The sequence below is a fragment of the Sceloporus undulatus genome, chromosome 3 (assembly GCF_019175285.1).
Source record: "Sceloporus undulatus isolate JIND9_A2432 ecotype Alabama chromosome 3, SceUnd_v1.1, whole genome shotgun sequence".
Classification (NCBI taxonomy): Eukaryota; Metazoa; Chordata; class Lepidosauria; order Squamata; family Phrynosomatidae; genus Sceloporus; species Sceloporus undulatus.
Genome location: NC_056524.1, coordinates 270,305,818 through 270,312,824, shown reverse-complemented (window position 1 = coordinate 270,312,824; position 7,007 = coordinate 270,305,818). Strand labels below are relative to the sequence as shown.

The 7,007-nt window shown below is 42.6% G+C and overlaps 1 protein-coding gene and 1 long non-coding RNA gene across 2 annotated transcripts in view; one reads left to right on the top strand and one right to left on the bottom strand.

Annotated features, from left to right (window-relative positions):
• Nucleotides 1-7,007, bottom strand: part of ARMC9 (armadillo repeat containing 9) — a 1,183,007-nt gene that overhangs the window by 1,052,701 nt on the left and 123,299 nt on the right. The window lies entirely within an intron of this gene.
• Nucleotides 1-7,007, top strand: part of LOC121925355 — a 30,739-nt gene that overhangs the window by 5,545 nt on the left and 18,187 nt on the right. Inside the window, exon 2 of the long non-coding RNA XR_006102860.1 lies at nt 2,217-2,313. This is a non-coding gene — a long non-coding RNA (uncharacterized LOC121925355). The remainder of the gene's footprint in view (nt 1-2,216; nt 2,314-7,007) is intronic.

Genomic DNA, 7,007 nt, shown 5'->3' with positions numbered 1-7,007 from the left:
ATACCTTGGATCAAACAGTGATCAGAACAGAGACTGCAGTCAAGAAATCAGAAGAAGACTAGGAATGGGAAGGGCAGCCATGAAAGAACTAGACAAGATCCTAAAGAATAAAGATGTACAACTGAGCACTAAAGTTAGAATCGCCAAGCCATTGTATTCCCCATCACCATGGATGGATGTGGGAGCTGGACAGTGAAGAATGCAGATGAGAGGAAAATAAATTCATTTGAGGTGTGGTTCTGAAGAGGAAGAGTTCTGCGAATACCATGGACAGCCAAAAAGACAAATAAATAGATCATAGAACAGATCAATCCTGAAGTCTCCCTGGAAGCCAAGATGATGAAACTGAGGTTGTTGTACTTTGGCCACGTCATGAGAAGGACGCACTAGAAAAGACAATAGTGCTAGGATAGGTTAAAGGCAGCAGAAAGAGCTGAAGACTGCATGCTAGGTGAATGGACAGAGACTCAATCAGGGAGGTCACAGGCCTAAATCTACAAGAGCTGAGCAAACAAGTAGAGGATGGAGGGCTTAGAGATGCCTCATCCACAGTATCACCATGAATCGGGTCGACTCGGGAGTAGCTGGCAGCAGCAACTGGAAGAGAAAAAATTTATTCTTTTTCACCTTTAAGGCAGCCACTTCCATTTTAAATGAAGGTGTTTGATAACATGTGTCTCAACTGACAGCCAATTAGTCTTCCTGGAAGCCTCCCAAAGGTACCAATTAACCTCAGTTCAAATGAGCTCCTCAAGTGCCTTGTTGTAACATGAAACAGGCTGTTTCAAAGATGGAAATGGGTCTTTTCCCCCCACAGAAGCACACTGTCAGATTTCAGCAGGGCAACAAGTGGCTCCTGGAGGGAAATGGAGTCCCTTCCACCTTGACTCCTGGATGTCAGGAATTCAGGTGCTATTTGTACTGAGTCATCAAACTCACCAGTTGACCTTAACCAGCTGCTGTCTCTCATCTTGGCCTTCCCCACAAGGTTGTTGTGGGGACAAAGTGGGGAGTAAGAGGTGCCATGCGTTTCACAGTGAGGTCACAGGAAGAAAATTGGGATATAAATGTAAATGATACATATTGCATCTGTGCATGGCGCTTTACAAAGTGCAGGATTATAGGTTCTTCCTTAGAGAAGTTTATACTCTTATCATCCAGCACAGACCACGGCTGCATCTGTCCTGCAAGAACAATGCAGTTTGACATCACTTTTACTGACATGGCATAGAATCCTGGGATTTGTAGTTTATGGTGGCACCAGAGCTCTCTGAAGGAGAAGGATAGATATCTCACCAAACTACAAATCCCAAAATTATACAACATTGAGCCATGGCAGTTAAAGTGGTATCAAACTGCATTATTTCCACAGTGTAGATACAGCCAAAGTCACAGAAGAGAGGGAGTCAAGGTGAACAGTGAAGGAATATATATTTATTTCAAATATTTAGACTTTGTGACAGACTATTTATTTATTGGATTTATATCCATTTGGCTTAGGGAGGCATCATTATGCAAAGGCATCTTGTAGCACCTTTGAGACAACTGTATAGAAAATGTTAGACTTTTGGTATTGTTGCTGAAACTACATTTAGGCTGTGCATTTGTTGTTGTTGTTGTGTGCCTTCAAGTTGTTTCCAACTTATGGCAACCCTAAGGCGAACTTGTTATCAGGTTTCTTGTCATGTTTCTTCAAAGTGGGTTTGCCATTGGCATCCTCTTGAGGCTGAGAGAGTGTGACTTGCCCAGGGTCACCCTGTGGGTTTCCATGGTCAAGCTGGGATTTGAACTCTGGTCTCCAGAGTTATAGTCCAATACTCAACCCACTATACTGCTTAGCTATTATAGATGGGAAAAGCATAGCCCTCCAGATGTTGCAGTACTGCAAATCCAGCACTCCTCACCACTGGCTGCATTAACTAAGGCTGATGGGAATTGCAGCTCAGCACCATGTGAAGTGCCAGATTTTGACCACCCTTTTGGCAATGAGGAACAAGGGTATATGCCAAAAATTCAACAGTCACATAATCTTTCAATATTTGCATTTGAAAATCAGTCATCTGTAACAGTCCAAACAGACAAAAAACTCTTACCTACTTCCTCTTTCCAAATAAATTCTTTTGTTTTTCTCTCCTATCAATGCTCAAATAAAGAGCAAAACTATAATAAAAGATATTATTAACAATACCATTCCTTAATGTTTATATAATTTTCAGTCTTACAGGTGGGAGTTCACTGTCAACAGATAGATCATTCAAGGTGTGCTGCCAGTTCCTGGAATCAAAATGAAATTCCTCAGTGGCCATAAAAATGGTTGGTAAATTGCAAATACTAATAAAGGTACATTTTTTAAAAATCCATTAGTTTGCACAGAGCCTAGAAACAGGCCAAAACAAGTTCAAAACCACACTGAAGGCAAGGAGAAAATTGTTGTTTTGGTTTCCCAGAACCTCCTAAGGAGGATGGCCACCAACTAATTTTTCCAAACTCTGGCCAAGCTTCCCTAATAAACTTATTCATTATATGAGATGCATGTTGTTACATCTATCCAGTAGCCAGTATCTAATGAAATAAAGCAGGCTGAGGGGATTTGTGCCAAAGCCACCCATTTAGAGGAGCAATTCAATTGTTTTGAGAGTGTGGTTTCTTCACTCACTGCACTTTGTCTAAATACTGCATGTTGCAAGATGTGTGAGCCTATGATCACCTGGGAGTTCTTGGCTCCTAGTGATAAAAACATTGCACAATATGAAAACAGAGGTTTTATCTGGAAATAAGTTTGATAAAACTTTGCCCTATCCTCCTCCTGAGGCCCAGTGTGGTGTGAGTGCTGGGTTACTACTCTGAAAAATCAGGGTTGGATTCTCCGCGAACCCATGGAAACCCATTGGGTGACCTGGAGTGAGCCACACATACTCAGCACCAGAAAACCCCACAGTAGCCTTTGGGTTGTCATGACTCGGAAACAACTTGAAGGCACAACACAACAAATCTTCTGCCTCCTCAAGCGTGCACCTTTTTGAAACAGAGTTACCACAAGAGTTCAACTTACCAAAAAGTTTCAGTTTTTTCCCCTCTAGATGTGTAATTTACCACAAGGGAGCCAGTGTGGTTGTAGTGGTTTCAGTAGGCTATGACTCTGGAGACCAAGGTTAGATTCCCACTTCGGCCATGAAACCCACCTTGGGCAAGTCACAGTCTCTCAGCCTCAGGTAGGGTTGCCATAAGTCAGGAGCTCCAAACCGGGACAAATGTAGGACAAATGTAGGGCAACATTTTCAAATGTTGGACACATTTTTTTAAAAATGGAGGATGTGCAAAAAATTGAGGATTTTTAAAAAATGTTAATATAAATGCATGTTTTTTAAGCTTGATCAAAATGGAGGACATTTTGGCATTATTCCTAGACAGATGGCAGAAATGTATTTGCCCTCGGGTTCAACTGTACTTCTCAGAAGTGTGTACTTGGTCAAGGGACTGTGGTTTTTCTTCACTGTGCATGAGTATGTAAAAATCACAGCAAGTTACATTGGCCGTGTCTCAGAGGCTTGTTGATATCAATATCACCACCACCATCATCATCATCATCATCACCACTATAATTGGCCAAGAAAGGCAGACTTGTTAGCATTCAAATCGCCATAAACACACAGAAAATGCACTTCCATATATTTAATAATAAAAAATAATGGGGAAAAATAAAAAAGGCAGGGGTGTATATATTTCATAATAAAAATTAATGTAATAAAATAAAACAAGCAATAATAAAAATTAATAAAATCAAATAAAACAAGCAATAATAAAAATTAATGAAATAAAATAAAACAAGCAATAAGAAAACTAATAAAAATAAAAACAAAAGCATAAGAAAAATTATAAATAAATAACAGCAATAAGAAAAATTAATGAATAAAATAAAACAAGCATAAGAAAAATTAAATGAATAAAATAAAACAAGCAATAAGAAAAATTAATAAAATAAATAAAACAGCAAAAAAAATTAAGAAATAAAAAAAAATCAAAAAGCATGTAATAAAAATAATAAAATAAATAACTTATATTTTTAAAAATAATTTAAAAACCCCAAAAAACCAAGGCAGACCTAATGGCCACTGACTCAGCTTTCCTCCTCCTCCTCCGCCCCAATTCTGCCCTGGCCCCTTCAAGGCACCCTTCCTCCGGCTCCTTCCTCCTCCTCCTCTTCTCCTCCCCTCCTCCTTAGGATGGCTGACGCGCGTGCGCGGGGAGGGAAGCAGGGCAGGCGCACGCGTTGCTGCTGGCCCCTGCTGAGGCCTGGGCGGCGTGCGCCGAGAGGCCGTCCTCTTTGGCCAGCTGGCCAATGGCTGATTGGCCAAAGCAAGGGATGAGCTCCTGTTTTGGAGCCCCGTGCGTGCGCGCTGCGCGGGTGGGCAAGCCCTGACGCAGTGGCAGCGGCGCTTCTGCCGCCAAGGAGGAGGAGGAAGGCGGAGCCGGAGGAGGAGGTGGGTTGGCGCTGCCCAGCCCACCACGAAGAGGAGGAGGAGGAGGTGGGTTGGCGCAGCAGCCAGCCGCATTAGCGGCAGCGGCTATGGCCGCAGGAGGAACGGACCCCGAACCGGGAACAAGGCGTGGGGGCCCCCCAAACTGGACCGTGACTGGGAGGGGCCCCCCAAAAGCGTGATTGTCATGGGGGCCGCCGGGTTATGGCATCCCTAGCCTCAGGGGAAGGCAATGACAAATCTCTGAACAAATCTTGCCAAGAAAATCCCATGATATGGTTGCCTTAGGGTTGCCCTAAGTGAGGAATGACATGAGGGTACACAACAACAATTTAATACAAGTTTGAGTCTTCGAGTTGTGGAACAATTGCCTGTGGAGCAGTTATTGAGATGGAAATGCATTTGATTACTATAGGAGTTTATCACATGAGGGGGGGCTAAGTGCCCAAATCTTATGCAGAAACTGGATTTAAATTCTGGGAATATCCTGCAAAAGTGGGATTGTTTTCAGACACGTCGGGGGCGTTGAGCATTAATCCGACATTAGCTTGCACAGAAAGTGGACAAAATCGGCCACTTTTTACTTTTGGGATTTTCCGGAAAGTAAAAAGTGGTCAAATTTGTCCTTTTTCTGTGCGAGTTAATATTGGATTAATGCTCAGTGCCCCTGATGTGTCTGAAAATGATACCACTTTTGCGGGATTTGTCCACTTTCTGTGCGGGTTAATTTCAGATTAATGCTCAGTGCGTCAGAAAACGAGCCTGCTTTTGTGGTTTTAAATCCTATTTCTGCATGAAATTTGGCCAATTTCTTCTTGTGTGATAAAACTGCAGAGTGAGTGCTTGTATGTGCGCCACAGTACATTGTAGATGAAGAGTGTGAAATGCTGGTTTTACTTAAGCCACACTAGAGCTGCCAAATGGGATATGCTTTACTAAAATTCCTGGACAGCCCAAATCTAGACAGACTTGTAGGTTAGGCCAGTGGTTCTCAAATCTTTTACCCCATGACCCTGTTTACATCTACATATGAACGCTGTGCCCCTGCTGAAAGTTTGTTGTTGTTCTTGTTAACTGCCTTTGTCTCAGACTTGACTCATGGCAACCCTGTGGATGACACATCTTCAAGACTCCCTATCTTCCATTTTTCTGCTCAGGTCCTATAAATTCATACCTGTGACCCCCTTCATAGTGTCTGTCCATCTAGCATGTGGTCTTCCTCACTTTCTACTTCACTTTCCTAGTATTATTGCCTTTCCAATGAGTTGTGCCTTCTCATGACATGGCCAAAGTACGGCAGCCTCCATTTGGTCATCTTGGCTTCCAGGGAGCTTTCTGGCTTGATCTGTTCTAGGACCCATTTGTCCTCTTGGCTGTCCACGGTATCCTCAGCACTCTTCTCCAGCACCACATTTCAAATGGATTGATTTCATTTGAAATCAAATGAAGTCATATGAATAAAAAAAATTGTTTATGTTTAGCATGCATATTGTCATAACTCACCCTCCATCTTGAACTCTCTCGCACTCTCCACCACTTCTCTTCACCTCCTTTCCCTCCTTTGCAGCCCAGTGTGGGGTGATTGCTCAGTCTGGATGGTTTTCTAGGGAATCCGTGCTGCTAAGGGAGTGGATTGTCCAAAGGCCACCGAGGAGCACACTCTTCTTGGTTTGAGGCATGCAGAAGAGGCTGTAGGGTCTTTTCAGCAGCAGCTTCTTTCTTCTTCCTTCTCCCAAAAGCCAGTCAGGCTGACCTTAGTGTGGCTCATGGTTACTAAAGGCCATAACAGAACCCTCAGAAAAGCTGAAAAGGAAATACATTATAAAGGGGAATCTGATTTGTACTGTATCTGAGGTTGGACAACGGCATACTCGGGGAAGAAACTTATTGTTGTTAGAATCATAGATTCACAGAGTTGGAAGGGGTCTCAAAGGTCGTCCAGTCCAACCCCCTCCCATGCAGGAACTCACAATCAAAGCATCCTGACAGATGGCCACCCAGCCTCTGTTTAAAGACCCCCAAATAAGGAGACTCCATCAAACTCCAAGAGAGTGTCTTCCTCTGTTGAGTAGCTCTTACTCTTAAGAAGTTCCTCCTAATGTTGAAGTGGAATCTCTTTCCTTGTAGCAACTCTATGGTCAACATCTGCCATAAATTGGCCATAGAATTGTGTTGGAGGACCTACACATTCCTAGAGAAGTGTTCTCTGTAGGAATCTCTATGTCTCCCAGGGTGATTTTTGGCAGCTGTTGACCATAGAGCTGTGCTGGAAGATCTAGAAGTTCCTAGAGAGAACATATTAATCAAATCCATGAATAATCAAATCCGCAAAAGTCAAAGTCCCAAATGTGGAGGGCTGACTGTAGTGCTAGTTTTCCAAAACACTTGATTTTAACTTGTTCAGTGACACATTGTGACTTCAGCACATCTTTGCTGGTAGGTCCCATCTTATCACTATGATTATTGCTTTTGATTGATCTTTTAATTAGCTCTGAAATTCTTACTTCCCATTTTAAAAAAATTGCAATG